Below are 20,717 nucleotides of genomic sequence, written 5' to 3' on the forward strand. Positions count from 1 at the left end.
CAGCACAATCACACTAACCAATATGATTGTTACTGACTCATTGCCTTATGTTACTGACAACTTGGAGGTGATTGATTTAAGGGAAGACAAGGAGAAGGGAAGTTTAATTGTGAACAAAGGAGTGGATGTGCCCTTTCTGCTTGGATGCTTTTCTTAAAGATCTGTCATGAAGTCTTTTCCACACAAAGGCAAACAGAGAGGAGAATCACACACTGCATCTTAATACATAACTATTTGTACAGGAAGCCTGCAGAATTTGTGGTTCACCAAAGTAAAATCAGCCAACCAAGCATTTTATTTGGCCAACCAGATTTTCAATTGCCTTACTGTTTTCTGAACTTCCCAGACAAAGGAATGGCATATGGATATTTATGGGATCCCTGGTAACCATATGTGGCTGGTGGACTGAAATCAACTGAGCTGATTAACTATTATACAAGAGAGTGTCTTATGACATACTGATTTTCTCAAACAAAATACTTGTGGAACATGGCTTAAGGAAGTGAGCAGCTGACATGGTTCCAGTGGGAAATGGGCTAGTATCTTATAAGAGAAGTGATGTGTCTGTTGAATATATACAGGTCCATTGAAGCAGATATGTTTACTGCCTTGACCTATTATTATTATTATTATTATTATTATTATAGTGTTGTAGATTTGCACAATGCTGTACATACAAACAATAAAATAGATAAAAGTAAACTTTCCCATGGCATACAATCTAAGAAGTAATAGCATAATACATATCAATAATACATAACAATACAGGAAAGGGTTCAATAAACAGGCAACAAATTAAAAACATCCAATAGCAAATAATAGCCACACAATGCCTGGGAATGCTTCTCTGAACAGGATGGTCTTCAACTCAGTTTTGAAACTAGTTAAAGAAATGATGACCCTTGTTCATGAGAGAAGGAAGTTCCAGGAGTGAGAGGCAGCAAGTGAAAAGGGATGAATCTGGGATGGGGCAGAGAAAATCCTGGGCTGAGACAGCAGACCTTGACTACCAGAATGAAGAACACAAGTGAGAAGGTGAGGAGAAAGAAGGTCTGATAAATAAGGAGGGGCCAGCCCATGGAGGGCCTTAAAAGTCAGGAGCAGGAGCTTATACTGAATACGGAAGGGGAAGGTGAGCCAGTGAAGGGATGATAATAAAGCAGAGATATGGTTGGAGTGGTGGCCGGAGGTAATAATGTGTGCAGCTGAATGCTGGACAGAAATTAAAGGACAGAGGTGAGAGAGAGGAAGCCCTGCCAGAAGAAGGTTACAATAATCTAGTCGTGAGACAACCAGAGCGTGGACCAGAGTCTTGGCAGTAGAGACCAAAAGAAATGGACAGATTTTAGCAATATTGTAGAGAAAGAATCTACAGGCCTTGGCTGTGGCCTGGATTTGAGGGATACACGACAGAGAAGAATAAAAAATGAAACCAAGACTGCAGGCTTCCTGGACCAGTGGAATAGAGATGTCGTCAACATAAACAGAAAAGGAGTATTGTAGAGAGGGCTTAGGTGGAAAGACAAGAAGCTCCGTCTTGGACATGATGAGCTATTATAGTTGCACTATTATATTTCTGCCAACTTGGAACTATTCCATATATTTCCATGGTTCAAGAAGTAGTGCTGGACAAGAGTGCTGAAGATAACTGTGGATGGCCAAAAAGACAAACAAATGGGTCCTATAAAAGATCAAGCCTGAGCTCCCTCTGGAAGCCAAGATGATTAAATTGAGGCTGTCATAATTTGGGCACATAATGAGAAGGCTTGACTTACTAGAAAAGGCAACAATGCTAAGAAATATGGAGAGCAATAAGAAGAAAAGAAGACCACATGCCAGATGGATAGACTCAATAAAGGATGCCATGGACCTGAGCCTTCAGGACCTGAGCAAAGCAGTTGAAAACAGGGGGGCTTGGAGATGTCTCATTCACAGGGTCACCATGAGTTGAAGTTGACAAAAACTATACACACATGCACATGCACACATACACACAATTTTGAAACAGAACACACGACAGGCCTGGCCTTCTCTCTTGCATATGTCTCAGTTGCATGGAGTCTTGGCAATCTTCAGAAATCAATTTTGTTTTTCATGCAGCCAATAAGGCATTAACAAATGTATATCTGTTTGGATACTTTTGAGGAAACCAAAGCAAAAATGAAACTAAGATTTCAGTTCCTCCAGATACATGCACAAGGATATTGTTGCCCTCGGGTGCATCACATATTTTATTAAAAATGAACTTCTTTTTCTGCTGACAGTGAAAACTTTTGTTTGTGAGCTTTGCAATTCAGGGGGAAGGGGATGTGGAGCCAGTTAATGATGATATTTTGCTACTTTCATTATGACAGTGAGTTTACTAAGAAATGTAAATTGTAGAAGCTATAGTTGTGCTTCTGAAGTAAAACATACCAAAAAAATAATTAGGCTGACTAAAATAAACATCTATGACCTCAGCAGGGAAAGCATTTTAGATGTAAAATTTTCTTAGACATCATATACATATTGAAACAAACTTTCCATTTATTAAAAAATATTCTTTCTTTTTCATCTATCTCCCCCCAAGTGCAATCACAATCCTGTGTGAATTCCCAGCTTGTGACATTACAAAAACAAGATTTTGTGTCTTAATATAAGCAGATGTTTCTTTCTCTAAGCTGCTTAAGACAGTGGCCCATCAAGTTGTCTCTTGACTGCTTCTACATCAAAAAGAATATGGTATAATGGAATTATAAAGGACCCCAAAAGATAGATTCTACTGAACAGTACACTACAAAAGTGTATAATGTATTTAGGTGAACTGGAAAAAAGAAAAGAAAAGAAAAAGTAACCACACACACTCTCACACAACTTATTTTCAAAGCTTCGAATTATTCTGTATAAGTGCTAATCTGTCTTTCAGGCCAAACTAATGTTGATCAATCCTTTAGGGTTCAGCTGAGCTTCTACATTTAACTATAATTTTTCAGCACAATAGTGTCTTGTACTCCCTGCTGTTCAGAATAGTACAATTCTTGGACTATAGCAATGTATATTGGATTTGTGCTGTATATGAATAGAATGGGTTCATTTTCAACTGGAAAGGGATTTATATGGTATACTAGATGTAGCTGAAGTGCAGCTCAGAGAAACCCTATTTAGGATAGCCAGTGCTGGGAGTTTCAGGTTAAAACCATCTGAAGGGCATTGAGGAATGCTGGTAGTTTCAGGTAAAAAACATCTTAAGGGCTGCACAATTTATAGTACCATTTTAAATAATGGTAGCATTGCAGACAAATTTCAATAATTTTCCTTTGAATGTGAAGTCAAAGGCTTTCATGTCAGGCATCCATAGTTTTTGTGGGTTTTGGGGCTATGAGACTTTGTTCTAGAAGAGTTTATTCCTGATGTTTTGCCAGCAGCTGTGGCTGGCATCTTCAGAGAATGCTGGCATGAAAGAGAGTGGTGTGTGTGTGTGTGTGTGTATTGTTTGTTGAGAGGAAGTGCTTTACATGTGTATTGATCTTGGATCTCCTAGTCATCCACAAACCAAACCAAAGGTTGGGCCACACAGTATACAGAAAACCTACACACATGGACACAAGAACTCAAACCATCACCCAGGACAAAAAAGAAGAACAATGAAAACACTGGCAGACTGGGCAAAAAGGATCTGTGAACCCAACTTCCTGCATGATGAACTGAAGCACCTAGACTGGGCTCTTCAGGCTAATAGTTACTTCAGCTCAGACATCAGAAGGGCAGCCAGACCCAGAAAAACCCATAGGAGTGAGGACAACCACCCACCCAAATTTTTACCATACATCAAAGGAGTCACAGACAGAATACAGAAACTGGTGAGGATATACAACCTCCAAATGGTATACAAACTGATCAAGAAAATCCAGCAAATGCTGCACTCAGCAAAGGATGAGAGAGACTCTCATGGTTGCAGGAGTTTACTGGATACCGTGCAGCTGCGGACAAGTCCACATAGGGACCACCAAATGCAGCATCCAAACATGAATCAAGGAACATGAGAGACACTGCAGACTGGGTCAACCAGAAAAATCAGCAGTAGCAGAACACTTTACAAACCATTGTGGGCATAAAATGCTGTTTGAAAAGACTGAGATAATTCTGGACTATGCCAACAACTATCAGGTCAAAATGCACACCTGGACAATTTCAACAAGAAAGAAGATACCCTTAAAGTAAACAAAGTTTGGCTACCAGTCCTGAAAAAATCAAGACCCAGCAAATGCAAATGAAAACCACCCAGGGTGAGGGGTTTTTTTCCAGCAGACAATGGATCATTAATTAGACACCCTGAGGCCTTGCCATTCAACAACAGAACGATACACAGATTAACATGCAAATCACTTCCCTCAACCAACAGTATATACCCCACTCTCCTCCATGCTAGCATTCTCTCGAGATGCTAGCCACAGCTGCTAGATCAGGAATAAACTCTTCTAGAAAAACAGCTTCATCACCCAACTCCCCCCCCCCCACAAAAAACTATTTCCTATGAATGTTATAACAGTAGCTGAAATAAACAGAGAAATAGAATAGCATAGTCGCTGAAGACTGATTTGCCATTGAGGGAAACCCTGGATTGAGTCTTGGCACTGCAATGATGATCACTAGGGGACAAACAGGAATTAAACAAAAGTTAAATGAGAGTTAAACAGGAAATGCTTAGCCACAACATTTCCTGTTTAACTCTCATTTAATAATAATAATAATAATAATAATAATAATAATAATAATAAAATTTTTATTTTTATACCGCTCTTCCATAGATCAGGGCGGTTCACAGCAAATATCAAAAACACAACATATACATTCAGGTTAAAAACAACTACACAACAACAGAATAAAACCCCCGTTAGCCAGTCCTCTTTGCCACAGAAGAGGAAGGGAGGCCCACTGGACTTTAGTTGGGGAATGCAAGCTGGAATAGAAAGGTTTTTAGGTCCTTTCTAAATTGGGCCAGGGAGGTGGCCGAGCGGAGCTCTATGGGCAGCGTGTTCCAAAGGGCCGGGGCAACGATGGAAAATGTCTTCCTCGCGGTGGAGGTCAACCTAGCTCCTGGCACCCTAAGTAATTGCTGCCCAGATGTTCTGAGGGTGCGGGACGGAATGTACGGGGAGAGGCGGTCCTTCAGGTATCCAGGGCCCAAGCCATTTAGGGCTTTATAGGTCATCACCAACACCTTATATTGTGCCCGGAAGCGAATAGGCAGCCAATGCAGATCTTTAAGCACCGGTGTAATATGGCTGGCCCTGGAAGTTCCAGTGACCAGCCTGGCTGCCATATTCTGTACCATTTGTAGCTTCCGGGTTTGGTATAAGGGTTGCCCCATGTAGAGTGCGTTGCAGAAATCCAATCTCGAGGTTACCAGAGCGTGTACTACCGTTTCAAGGTCCCTCTGGGCCAGGTATGGGCGCAGCTGGCGAATGAGCCGAAGCTGATAACAGGTGTTCTTGACCGTCGCATTCACCTGAGCAGTCAGGTGAAGCGACGAGTCAAGAAGCACCCCCAGACTGCGCACAGAGTCCTTCACAGGGAGCGTGACCCCGTTCAGGACAGGTGGAACTACCACCATTCCTGGACCAGGGGAACCTATCACAAGTACCTCCGTTTTCTCTGGATTGAGCTTGAGTCGGTTTTCCCTCATCCAGCCCATTACTGACTCCAGGCACGCCACGAGAGGAGAGACGCCATCCCCAGTCACTGCATCAGTCGGAGACATAGAGAAGACTATTTGGGTGTCATCAGCGTACTGATAACCCCGTGCCCCATGTCTCCGGATGATCTCTCCCAGAGGTTTCATGTAAATGTTAAATAGCATGGGAGACAAAATCCTGTTTGCCCCCTAGTGTGATAAAGCAGTAAGTCAGATGTTATTAGACCAGCCTACCTCTCCTAGTTTCAACTCACCATCTGTAATATGGAATTATAATAAGGATTTTCAGGTCAGGACCACCACAGGCCCTAGATTTCAGGATCAAGACCTAGAGATATCTCTGATGGGGTTACAAGGAGTAATTCCTGGTAATAGCATTATGTATGATGCATTAAGCATCAAGAAACATTACTCAAAGCATGACATTTAAACTAAAAACCACACAGACATTTCCCCCTCCTTTTTATATTTTGACACTTTTTCAAGCACTGTTTTTAACAACACATGGGAGTTGCAATCCAACCAAATAAACATTTTCAAGAAAAAAGAAAGATTTTTAAAATTAGTTTTAATGTATCATTCCCATGGTAATACCTTGCACTGATCATGGTTTCTCTTCTGACCTGAATCCTTATAATCATCCCATATCACATTTACTGGAAAGCTGGCTGAAACTCAGAGAACGTCTCAATACCTTTTCCAAAGCTCATTGACTCCTGATTTCTCTTAAAGCAGAAGCATGAATAATATGGTGGTCCCTAAACAAATAAAACTGGAGATAAAATTGAGCAATACATTAGATTTAAATAAGCAAAATGAAGTCCAGTTATGTTATCTTGGAATAATTGGAGCCCTCCAGACAAAAAGAGGGCCTATGTATCTCTAAGCATCATTACCATAAAATTCCTTGACACCTAAGAAAAATAAATAAATAAAATTCCAGTTCCTTCTAAACAGATTTTATAGGCTACTGAACTTTACTGCAGCTTTTTGCAAACGTAGGCCCGATACACACTGGCACTTTAATGGTGTGGTGGTGGTGATTTTAAGGTTCAGGAGCGCGCAGCAACTGCATGCTCCCAAACCCTAATACGTATGGATGCCATCATCATGGCAGCCTCCCATCCATACAAGGGCCGTCACGTGGCTGCCACCACTGTACACAAACCAGAGGTCACTGGCAGGAAATGGCATCATGGCAGCGCCCCTTCCTGCTTCCGGCATCGCAAAAAAGAAGCCGCTCTAGGTGGCTTTTATGTGGCGTGTCTGTGCCGCAGCATGGGGATGCTGCAGCAAAGACACAGGGCATAAACAGGTGGCATGAAGCTGTCCACCTGTACTGCCCCTTAGTGAAAGTTAAATTTGCCTGGTTTTCAATATGTCAACATGAAACAGTTATTTGCCAGCTGAAGAGTGGCTAGAAACACATTAGACAAGCCTATGAAAGACCCACCATACATTTCATGAGAGGAGGGTATCTCATGAGACCTTCAAACTCCTGCAAGATCTCAGATCTTACAAGAAAACCCAAACCAAGGCAGTGGCAGAAATCATTGCAATATGAGAAGGTTACTCTGCAAGTGAACTCCTTGGCTCAGTTGGAGAGGATAAAGAATGGAGATTACACCAGCTGTAGTCACAGCAGATATGCAACAGACCAATTTGCTGCTTACAAATGCTCAGAACTCAATCTGTTATGAGTATAGTTGGTGACTGCTCTTCCCAGTCATACCGGATCAAGAAATATGAGGATTTGGGGGACTCCATCTCCCGTACAGAATAAGATTTTCAGTTTTCAAATATGGAATATCCCATACCCTTGGAACTCTAATAGAAAAAGAGCTATATTTAAGGATGGTGGCTCAGCAAGAGTATCATGAATAGCATTGTAATGTTTGTGCCATTGACCACCTATTTTACAGGTTAAAGTGAGACAGGTGCCAAAATGCTCAAAGTGCCTTTTGTACAGTTGACACCATCAAATGAAAATGGTTCCCTAAAGATGACTATTCTTTTCTTTGGTTCAAGAGATTTATTAAAACTGTCTTTGTGGAATAATCTGCTGTTAGAATTTTAATTGACTGTTTAATTGACTGTTGAGTTTATGGTTCATTGTATTTATTGTTTTATATGTTCATTAGAATTTATGAGGTACTTTCAGAATCCAGTGGGGTTATGTGGGTTCTAAATGATCAAACAGAACCTATGTGTAAAGCATAAATAAATAAATAAATATCAAAAATTCCTGAAAGGAGATATAGACCCAATGAAGCCTCTTAAATGTGCTATTGTGTGAGATTTGGGGGGCCAAACAATATCCTGGGATTTAATACCCTGTCTTGTAGTCTATATATCGTACTCTGGGCTTTAATTTATGGCTTTGGGATGGAATGGCAAAAAGATTACTGCCACTGTCATCACTTCACATTTCATGTAATGGATTAACTTAAGATCCTTTTTTTTTTTTTTAAAGAAATGCCACAATCTCTTCAGTATCCAGGTTTTGACAAAGCACAGTGGACACAAAAGGTGTCCTTAGCATTTGCCATCCATTTTTCCTTCACCTTAGCTCACTATTTATCATCACTAGGCAGCTTTAATGACTACTGGATGCTGATCAACAATCTTATACAAATGATATTTCTACAAATGTCACATGAACTGTCAAATACCCGACAATAGCTCAAATAACATAAACTAGCCTTGAATGAAAACATATTCTATTTTGATTACACAATTGTAATGTATATCAGGAAAACAGCACTACAGTGGATGTTTCAGCATGGTATGAACATGTTTTCAGTGTAAGAGAAGAACTAAACCATTTATACCAGGAATTAAAAAAGGGTTGGACACAGTTTTAAACTAGTCGTGGTTTGGTTTCAATGAATTTGATGGGACTCAATGAAATTGTGGCCACCATTTCTCATTAATTTCAGTGGCATTGAATTATGGCTATATTTTTCTGATGTCTTTGTAATCTATTTCAGTGTTAGCAACATTAAATAAAGTTGTGACCAAGAAATTTCTTGTATCTGAATGATACATTCACTGTTAAGGGACTGTATATCTTAAGAGTCCTGTGTAAGGGTGTACCTACGTTGTAGAAATAATAGTTTGACACCACTTCAGCTGCCATGGCTCCATCTTACAGAATCCTCAGATTTGTAATTTTGTGAGGCACTAGTACTCTTTGGTAGAGAAGGCTAAAGACCTTGTAAAACTACAAATCCCAGGATTCCATCAGATGGAGCTACAGTACTTGAGTGGTGTCCAACTGCATTATTTCTACAGTGTAGATACTTCCTAAAAGAACAACATTTTAAACGAAGCAAAAGAACTGCGGTAAAATTAGTGACTTTTCTCAGAGAGGAGGAGATATATCTATTTCTTAAGTTTCCAATGTTTGAATGATATTAGGAAGACCTTGCCAGTTAAGACACCTCAAGTGACAATGTTTTACTTCAGGGTTTTCTCACATCTCTGCATTCAGATTTTTATTTTCCAAATGTATTGTGATTTTTAGCAGTTTCAGTTAGTTCACTCTTACCTGCTTGACTGATGGAAAGTTTAGAAAAAGCACTGGGGGGGGGGGGGGAGGAGCCCATAATGAATGTTTGTTGATAATTTAAAAATGCATAAACGGAGCTGGTATTGTACAAGTAAACATAACCACTGTGTTGGAACTATACTGTAACTGGTTCTAAGTAAGATACTACAACAAGAGAGTGGAAAGAGACATTGTTGTCTGAAAGGAAAACATACCATAATGGTTTCAACACCACATTTTAGAGATCCCTCTTCCACCTCTTTTTATCATTTTGACTATATGCTTCTCTTTTTTTCGATAGAGATAATTTTTCGATAGAGATATTTGTCCAGACCACATTAAACACCAACAGATTTGTCAGCTCCATTAAATTTTACTCACAGAAACAGATTTGTAGGATTTCTGATCCAGTGAGGTTTCCATGGAGATCTGGGATGATCTCTTTGCAAGATCACACCTCAAAACTCTCAATGGTTTTGCCATCACTAGAACCCAGGGATGCTCAGCACAACAACACTCCTCCACGGATCATCAGGGTAAGCCATCTGGCTCTCATAAACAGACAGATATTCCTTTTTGAAGGCAATCTCAGATGCAACAGAGCTTCTACATTTGTTATTTATTTACTTCTCAATTTTGGCACCACCACATTTAATGAGATCTGAAAGTGGTTTCTTAAGATTAATCTAGCATTGAAATTATCTGAAAAACAGGACAATGCACATGGTAATATCAGATGCTATCTGGAAAGAAGTAGTGGCTTGATGGGGATGGGAGGAGAAGTTCAAGTATCTCCTCCAACAAGGCACTCCCTTCCATTTCCTCCAATGTATGGATTCCTATTATTACTTGAAGGAAGGGCAATATCATCCAGGTTAGCAAAGTGTATGTAGTATGTGGCAAGTATGTGACACCCCCCTCCAAGTTCCTTTTGTAGCACTGAAGAGATTTTTTTAAAAAGGTAATTGAATGTTCACCTACGCATTGAGTCTTTTATTTCTTCTCATCACCACCTCAAGACAAACACAAAAACTAAAACTGAGACTGATACACATGACCACTCCCACAAGACTACCATCTCACAAAAGCTCACCCTGGGAAGAAAAAATGTGAAGGCTTATCTTTCACTTCACCAGCATTTATAACCCTGATCTGAATCATTGGGATTGCATTTCAATGTGAATTTGCTCATGTAGAATTCTGACATTGAAGGTAAAGTAGCAGCAAATAGCAACATCAACCACCTTGCAACACAAGGAAGAGAAAATTTATTTAAAAATTAAGGCGGGGTACAGACCGCCGCTTTGCAGCGGTCTGCTGCCGCCGCCAGTAGGTCCGCGGGGGAGCCGGAGCCTTCAGACGGCCCGACTCCCGCGCGGACCGAAAAAAGAAGCTCCAAAATGGAGCTTCTTTTTTCGTCGCGTTTGCGACGTAGCGAGGCGCCAGGGGCGCGCTCGCTACGTCAGCAGCGGCGCGACGCGTACGGACGCTAAGCGTCCGATACGCAAAGATGGCGCCGGCCATGTAGAAGGGCCGGTGCCATCTTGTACGGACGGAGTCCGTACTAGGCCATGGGGCGTCTAAAAGAGACGCCCCTTTTTTAAAATGGGACGTCCTCCGGACGTCCCAAATGGCGGTGCAGAAAGCACCTAACTATATTAAACCTTTTTACTATACTGCATTCTGTTGTCTTTATAAATAAATAAATGTATGTATGTATGTATGTATGTATGTGTTCCCACTGGTAATCTATCATAAAGTCTGCGTTCTTTTCCAAGAATCTCTTAAGAACCTTGTTCCATTTGTCTTCCTGCCTTAATCTTCCCCTCTTCCCAGGGGATTAGAATTTACCTCATTGTGATACTGCCACTGTGGTTGGAATTACTTTGCTACAGACAGACCACTGTGACTGATGGAGCTGAAAATAGCATGTCACATTGCAGATAAATGAAGACCAGGATTTGAATCCTGCCTTGGCCATGAAACCAACTGTGTGACCTTGGACAAGCCACACTCTCTCAGCCTCAGAGGCAAACCCCCTCTGAAGAAACTTGTCAATAGAACCCCATGATAAGTTTAGTTTTGTAACAACAAACACTCCACAAAGCAGAAGATCCAAATGCAAATTCTGGTTGGGAGTCTGTACATTGTGAAGCTTACAATGCAATTGCCAAATCAAATAGTAACAAAACAGCCTTTAAATAGCATCTACATGGAAAAAAATGCACACAACAATGTATAGCCAAGATCCTACATCAGGAACTACAAGCTGAATCTTTATGATGATATAACTGCTTTTCTAACATATAACCCTTCTTGTTAGTTGGGATGAATTGTACTGGGCTGTCCTGTGAAGCATTCCATTGAGAAATGGGAGGCCCACATTGAACAATGGGATCCATAGAATGGTGATAGACATTGAACAAGTGGACTCACTGTGGAAAATAGTCTACTGAGACTAGATAGACAATGATACAGACTGCTTTAACTGTCATGGCTCCATCCTATGGAATCCTGGGATATGTAGTAAGTTGTGGCACCAGAGTTCTCTGATAGAGAAGGCTAAATATCTCACAAAACTACAAATCCCAGAATTCCATACCATTAAGCCATGACAGTTAAAGCAGTGTCAAACTGCATTAATTCTGCAGTGCAGATGAAGCCTCAGTTGAACCTCATGTGATCATAAGATGGTTTATCATGGTGTAATAGGATACCAACTACATATTTTTTGGGGGGGAAATCAGGACACAAACACTTTAATCAATGGGAAAATCCACAAAAAAGGCATACATTTCAAACATTTGCACAAAATTTGGTACATTGATGGGGGGGAGGGCATAGAAATACATAGAAATTTTAGTACAGAAACAACAGAAACACTTGGATTCTGATGCAGCCATACATTGGAATGGGCTGGGAGTTTGAAAAGGGGTAAGCTTGATGCTACTCTGCTTGACAAATCCCCACTGTCCCTATTTAATAGTCAGATATCTCCACCAATAACCATTGGTGAGCTCTTATTATTATTTTTTCTGGAATTACATTAAAGTAAATTAAGCCTATCGAATATTATTTAAATGCTACAGAATAAACATGCATACAATCATTGAAGTGTGTTTAACTTGCTGGAAGGTGAGAGGTCCAAAATTATGAGTGTTGATTACCCTCATTCCAGCTTTATAAAACTGTTATCCTCCATTACATGTTTTGTGTCAGGAGTGAGGATATTAAGACATTTTGTCATCCTTGCATTCATCAAGATTAATAACATCAAGAAAGCTGGCACTTCTTAATATTTGCACTCATTTAATTATTTTTCTAGAATTGTCGAAATCCCATTATAATTAGGAAAAGGGCATCAGGGAATATTCACCAGGGAATAATCCAGCCCTGACAGCAAAATGAGTTCAATGACCCAGTTAGTTCTTTTCCATTGCTAATTTAACTGATTCTGAACATTGAGGGGGGGGGGGGAATACTTCAACTGCAATCTATTAAAAATAACACCTCCCCACAGAGAAGGAATTTGGCCTAATATTGAATAAGTTTCTTTTGCAGAAAGGCAAAGTTGTGACATCATATCATAAAACAATTAAACAAAGTTGCAGCAAATGTCTTTCTTACTGTTTCATGTCAACTGAACCAGAAGCAGGAGAAGAATCTGCTATAAAATTAAGTGATGTACTCAATTATCCATAAGAGATTCCAGGACATTATTAGCCTATTCACCCTTAGACTTATCTGCAAGTGCATATGCCAGCAAGAGAAAGGATTTAGGTTACATTTTAGTAATCCTAAATCTTTTGCATAGTGGGTTTATCAAAAACTAGAGCACTTGTTACTATAATTTAGCAACACACACACACACACACACACACACACACAGTGTGTGTGTGTGTGTGTGTGTACTGATTTCAATGCAGAAACAAAGCAGCCTTGTATGAGGAAGTCTGGGTTGTCAGACTAGATTTTCAGGGTGTACCGAAAAAATTTTGTTAGGTGGATGTGTCAAATATTACCAGTGCTTAACCCATCCTTCCTCTTTAGCTTTACAAAAATAGCAATGAAAGCAGTTATTTGCCGTTTTTTTTAAAAAGCATCATACTGGTGAGACTTGGGACGATATCACACAGCGATTTTTGCAACTCCAATCTGAAGCCATTCCAGGCCCAACTATGCAAATTCACGTTATAATTTGATAGACTATCACATGTGATTGCTTTTTATGGGAGGGTCGTTCCAAAGCCAATCCTAAGTCACTCCAAGGTCACTCATGATGTAGGTGAATTCGGTGAACTAGCTATAAAGCCCATAGAAAGAGTGCTGGTTTGAGTGCCAAAACGGACTAAAAAGCCCATAGAAAGTGCTGTTTTGAGTGCCAAAATGGACTATAAAGCCCATAGCAAGAGTTCTGGTTTGAGTGCCAGAACAGACTATAAAGCCCATAGAAAGAGTACTGGTTTGAGTGCCAAAACAGACTATAAAGCCTATAGAAAGAGTGCTGGTTTGAGTGCCAAAATGGACTATAAAGCCCATAGAAAGCGTGCTGGTTTGAGTGCCAAAACAGACTATGAACATGAAGCAATCATTCACGTGAAGCTAGCATTCACCTGAAACAGGAAACAGGAAGTGGCCCCGGACATACAAAGGTTCAGAATGCATTCAGAGCCCCACTGAGCATGTGCAAGGGTGCCATTTCGAATTGGTGAACCTGCATGGTATGTACTGGTGTGATAATTAATTTGCACTCTCTCCAGTTTGCCTCAGGAATTACCATAATTTCGCTTTTCATGTGAGCTAATCAATCACGTGAATTGCCTTGGATTTGAATTGACTCTGCTTCCCCTTCCCTTCGCATTTGCTTTGGATTGGAGTTCCCATTTCATGTGTGATAAACGACTTAGTATTAGAATAATGGTATGCAAAATTGTAGCCCATGGGCTGTGTGTGGTCCTTGAAGACTACACACAGAGTTGCTCTAGGTAGATAAAACCACTGAGATTTGATTGTGTGACTACAAAGTGTTTATAGTCATAAAGCTTTTAGACAAATGTTGGTGATTTTTAAAAAAGATGAAGAAATAGTGCTTCACTTTCTGCTTTACCTTCTTGATTTGTAAAGTCAAGCAGTATGACTGCTTGATCATTATCACAACAATAGAAACTGGAGTCGTCTCTCAGAGTACTTAATAGAGTCAGCCTGTTCCAGATCCCCCCATTGATACCAAAATCTGTGGATACTCAAGTCCGATTATCCTCAATGGTGCCACGTCACAAGGCTGAGCTACAATTGGGGACAATAGGACTCTGTTTACCCAGCCTCCTGAAACCTGCCTTGTCGCTCTCACAACGGCAAATGGTAAGGGGCTGCCTCTTCTTTCTCCTTGTCCTCTTCCCCACCACCAACACAGCCTCTTCCTCTTCTTCCTCCTCCCTCTTCCTCCATCTTTTCCTCCCTCATCTTCCTCTTCCTCCGATTCTTGCCACCACCTCCACCTCTTCCTTCCTCCTCCTCCTCCTCTTCCTCCCCACTGCCACTGCTTTGTCCTCCTCCCTCCTCCTCTTTCCTCTTCCTCTTTCTCCTCTTCCTTCCTCCTCTTGAATGGATATAGTGAATACCTCCTTCCACAAAGTCCAAGAAAATACTTGTGCAGATATAATCCCCAATTTCACCTTCATATATCACCAACAGAATGTTGGCCCTGGATGGAGATCAATTATAAGACTTAAAGGAATGCTCAAGCAACTTGTCCATACCCTGTTCAGGGCTATTTTAATTCTTCTTTTAGAAGAAAGGAGGATTGTAAACTTTATGACATAAACTACATCGTCTTGTTGTTATGAGATGTCAAGTAAACTCTGATTTATTATGACCCTATAATAGAACTTTCTTGGCAAGATTTATTCAGATACAGACAGGAAAGTTAAAAGGTCTCTTGCAGCATACTTCAACCTTGAACAGGGAAAGTTCCAGATAATTTAGGGTTTTAAATGTTATCAGCAGCACCTTGAATTAGAACTGGAACCATGTTGACAGCCACTGCAATTCTTTTAGAACTGGTATTAAATTGTTTCTATATGGTGTTCTGATCAGCATTCTACTTTGCATTTTGATATTGATCAGCATTTTCACTAGCTGAAGATTCCAAAATGTATTCAAGGGTAGTCCCACATAGACTACATTGTTGCAATCCAATTGGAAAATTCCCAAAGCATGGATTACTGTTACAAAATTATTCCTTTCCAGGAAAAGTCATAACTGACAATGAAAACTGGTCCCAGGCATACTGATGGATGGAGTCTACCTGAATTTCCAGTAAGAGACAGACCTAGGAGTCCTCCCATCATACTATACATCTATTTCCATAGGTAGAGTATAACCCCATCCAGAACAGATTGCTTACCCTATTCCCAGACCTGAAAATTGGCAATCCACATAGCCTCTCTTTTACCAAGTCAATTTCAGTTATGCAGCTGAAGTTATACATCCAGCTCATTACAGCACCCACACACTGATCCTGTCCCTGCATAGTATCAAGTGACCCTGACAACATGAAGAAGTAGATCAACCGCGAAATTGCTAATGACCTCATCCAGCAGCTTCAGATAGATGTTGGGAGAGTATACTAAACAAGGTCAAATCCTGTGGCACCAAACAATGTAATGCCCATGGGGCTACACAGTCTTGAGTTATCCTCACAGATAGGACTGAAATCACTATAGCAGTGACTGCTATGCCAATCTGACAGAGTCAGTCCAGTCAGATGTCATGATCAGTGATATCAAAACTTGATGATAGATCCAGTAAAATTAACCAGTAGTCCAGCATAATCCCTGCGGTCCAGTATTATCTACTCAGATAGGTTAAAGAACCTCTAGACAAAGATTATTTTCCAGCACCACTACTCATTATTTCCCAGGGATTTTGTACATGCAAAATGTATGCCGTACTACCAAGCAACAGTCCCTTTCTGAAACACTTTGAAGTGGATTCCAGCCATTTATACCAAAATTATTGGAAACAACATTATATTTCATCTCAAGCACACTGGAGCCTCTTTTCTATTCCTGCACAATTGGTCTTTTTCAGTTACCTCAGCCCCGATGTAAATTTTGTGTGAAGCCTCTCTTTGTAAAACCAGGTGAAACATCTAGTTGTTTGTTGTTTTCTCCTCACAGAGATGATTGCAGTCTATTATGTTCCATGCTGCATCAAAATAACATGTTTTTAAGGAAACTGTGCTTTTGGATTTGCTAGCTTTTCATAAGCATGTCAGTTCTGATACAATCCAGCAATGCATACATGGTTTGAGGGGAAATTTATTCTGTCATAAACAGAGTGCTAAAGACAAAACTCTATGAAGCTTGAGACAGACAATCATCGACCCTAAAGCAGGGAGACTGGTCTTATATACTTTTTCTATGGGAATGACATCTGTTTTATGACAAAGATAACATTTCCAGAGAGAAATGCTTTAAAGCCTGTGTAGCAGTGGTAGGCATGGCCTCAATGAGAATCAGAGTGTAACTGGACTGAAGAACAGTCAGACCACATGTGGCAATAGTCTGCCCTTTTTTTTCTCCCAACATTTTCTTCCAGACAACATTTCTTTCTTCTCCCCCCTCCCATGCTATCTTTCAAGCCTTTCTGTCCCATTATCTCCTCCTTTTTCCTCTTTCTCTCCTCCTCTTTATCAGCCCTCCTCTCTCTTTCTTCCCTTTTCTTTCTTTCCCTTCTGTGTTATTCTTTTTCTCATCTCCTCTCTTTTCCTTCTCACTTAAATTCTACCATTGAAAAAAATATATCATGGAGGGAAGGGGGGTGACGTCTGCCCCTTTTGCTTCATTGGGACTAACATGGGGTAAAGGAAGGTTAACATACCTGCCAAGCCACCCAAAAGATTTTCACCATGACATTATGCCCATGCTTTGCAACTTGAATGTTACACCCAGACTCAATATATTGTTGTTGATAACCAGACGTCTGGTGATCTAAAATTCTACACAAAGGAGATTATCACACAGAGGATAACGACAGGAGCAAAGCAGATTGCTCGTGTCCTTATCCTGTCCTATTTGTGCAATCAGGGGAAAGATTATCATACACCATGCACTTATCCCCTTCTTCTCCCATCCATGAATGTAATGAATCCATCATTTAGTATTAATGGAAACCTCTGTTAATAACTAATGATAGCTCCATTACACTTCACAGATGGGAGAAGAATGGGATATGTGTGTGGTGTGTGGTAATCTTTCTCCAGATCATGCAAATAGGACAAAATAAGGATGGGAGTAATCTGCTTTGCTCCCATCCTCATAGAATCATAGGCAGGTTACAGACCGCCCGTTTGGGGCAGCGTGCACCCGCCCCTTTCCCTGCTGTATCGGGGCATCAGCTGCCAGACCGGCAGCCTCCAAGGCCCCGATCTACCGCTTTCCAGGCTGCAGGGAAGCTGCAAAAGGCCGCTTCCCCACGGCCTGGAAAGGGGTGTCCTTGGGGATTCAAGCCCCAAAGACACCTGGCGACGGCAGGGAGGAGGAGAAAGGGGCCGCTTGGCCCCTTTCTCCTCTGCATCGCTGGCGCAGCTGTCTGAAGGCTGCGCCCAGCGACGCAAACCCAGAAGGAGCTCCGAAACGGAGCTCTTTCCGGGGTTGCTGAAAGGGCGCCCTAGGTGTCCTGGCGCAGCCCCGATACGTCACAACCGCGCCACCTCATTTGGAGGCGGCGCGGTCGTGACGTAGTGATGGCGGTGGCCATGTGGAATGGCCGCCACCATTTTCTACGCGCGGAGAGCATACTAGGGTTAGGGGGTGCGGAAGCACCGCCCCTTCCTAACCCTAGTACACGCTCTGTGTGTATGTTCTGGCGGTCTGTAACCCGCCTTAGAATCATAGAGTTGGAAGAGACCACAAGGCCATCAAATCCAACCCCTTGCCATGCAGGAACTCTCAATCAAAGAATCATAGAATCATAGAGTTGGAAGAGACTGCAAGGGCCATCCAGTCCAACCCCCGCCATGCAGGAAATCACAATCAAAGCATCCCTGACAGATGGCCACTCAGCCTCTGTTCAAAGACCTCCAGGGAAGGAGACTCCACTACACTCTGAGGGAGTTTGTTCTACTGTCAAACAGCCCTTACTGTCAGGAAGTTCCTCCTAATGTTGAGGTGGAATCTCTTTTCCTGCAGTTTGCATCCATTGCTTTGGGTCCTAGTCTCTGGAACAGCAGAAAACAAGCTTGCTCCCTCCTCCAACTGGACATCCCTTCAAAATTTAACAGGGCTATCATATCACCTCTTAATCTTCTCTTCTCCAGGCTAAACATCCCTAGCTCCCTAAGTCGTTCCTCGTAGGGCATGGTTTCCAACCTTTCACCATTTTAGTCGCCCTCCTTTGGACACGCTCCAGTTTCTCAATTGTGGTGCCCAGAACTGGATACAGTATTCCAGGTGGGGCTTGACCAGGCAGAATATAGTGGCACTATGACTTCCCTTGATCTAGACACTATACTTCTATTGAGCAGCCTAAAATCGCATTGGACTTGTTAGCTGCCGCATTGCGTTGTTGGCTCATGGTCAACTTATGGTTACTTGGACTCCTAGATCCCTTTCACACGTAGTTTCATTCAGCCAGGTGTCCTCCATCTATATCTGTGCTTTTCATTTTTCCGCCCTAAGTGCAGTACATTACATTTCTCCGTGTTGATTTCATTTTATTAGCTATGGCCCAGTTTTCTAGTCTGTTCAGGTCATTTTGAATCTTGATCCTGTCCTCTGGGGTATTAGCTACTCCCCCTAATTTGGTGTCATCTGCAAATTTGATAAGTATGCCCCCAATTTTGTCCTTCAAGTCATTGATAAATCAAAGCAATCAAAGCATCCCTGACAGATGGCCACTCAGCCTCTGTTCAAAGACCTCCAGGGAAGGAGACTCCACTACACTCTGAGGGAGTTTGTTCCACTGTTGAACAGCCCTTACTGTCAGGAAGTTCCTCCTAATGTTGAGGTGGAATCTCTTTTCCTGTAGCTTGCATTCATTGTTCCGGGTCCTGTTCTCTGGAGCAGCAGAAAACAAGCTTGTTCCCTCCTCAATATCCTTTCAAATAGATTCTTTCTATACAATATTGCCAAAATCGGTCTATTTCTTTTGGCTTCTATTGTCAAGACTCTTGTCCATGCTCTGGTGGTCTGACAACTAGATTATTGTAACCTCCTCCAGTCAGGGCTTCCTCTCTCTCACCTCCATCCTTAATTTATGTCCAGCATTCAGCTGCACACATTATTACATCTGCTCGCCTCTTTGACCACGTTTCTCCTCTATTATCATCCCTTCACTGGCTCCCCTTCCCCTTCTGTATTCAATATAAGCTTCTGCTGTTGACTTTTAAAGCCCTGCATGGGCTGGCTCCTCCTTATTTATCTAACCTTCTTTCTCCTCGCCTTCTCACTTGTGCTCTTCATTCTGGTAGTCAAGGTCTGCTGTCTCTGCCTAGGATTTTCACTGCTCCATCCTGGATTTGTCCCATTTCACTTGCTGCCTCTCACTCCTGAAATCTCTTTCCCCCACAAATATGGGTCATCCCTTCTTTAACTGGTTTCAGAACTGAGTTGAAGTCCATCCTGTTCAAAGAAGCATTCCCAGGCATCACGTTTTTAATTTGTTGCATGCTTTACTTTATTGTACCCTTTCCTGTATTGTTATGTATTATTTATATTCATTATGCTATTATTTCTTAGATTTTATGCTATGGGCAGGTTTACTTTATCTATTTTATTGTTTGTATGTACAGCACTGTGTAAATCTGCAGTGCTATATAAATAAAGTATAATCATCATCATCATCATCATCATCATCATCATCTACTCGTACATGGAATATTTCATTCTCAAATTGAGTGTACAATATTACAGTAAGCAACACTGAGGCTTCCAAATGTTCTTTCTCCAATTCTATGTACAGACACTTTAGAATTAGTATAGCATTTCTAAGTTTAATTGTCCAAACACTCTCTGCACTTAAAGGATCTGAAGATTTGTCCTCAATTCTTTGAAATGGGAAAAATATTAACAAACAATCTATATTGTCAGATATTTTGGCTTGAACTAACCCAACAACATTATTCATATTTTCTTCCTTTTCCATGGCATTCTATTTCCTTCCCAATTACTGTATTTCTGTTGATAAGCTACAGTAAGGACCTCCAAAGTAGAATAGAGTGAGAATGAATGAAATGAACACACTCATTTTCAAACTTGTATATGTTAATTGGCTCCACCATTGACTACAACTGTTCATGTCACCTCACTTGTGCCTTTCAAGCTAGTCTCCATTTCCAGAGTTTAGATATTTAAAACCATAATACTCCAGTTAATTAGAATTTGATGGCATCTCAGCTAGGAAAGCATTATCTCAGTTCAACGGAATCCACAATGCTATATTGACCATTGAATGTAATACACAGTTGGCTTTATCTTCTCTCACAGAAGG

This window comes from Sceloporus undulatus, chromosome 3, assembly GCF_019175285.1.
Source record: "Sceloporus undulatus isolate JIND9_A2432 ecotype Alabama chromosome 3, SceUnd_v1.1, whole genome shotgun sequence".
NCBI lineage: Eukaryota > Metazoa > Chordata > Lepidosauria > Squamata > Phrynosomatidae > Sceloporus > Sceloporus undulatus.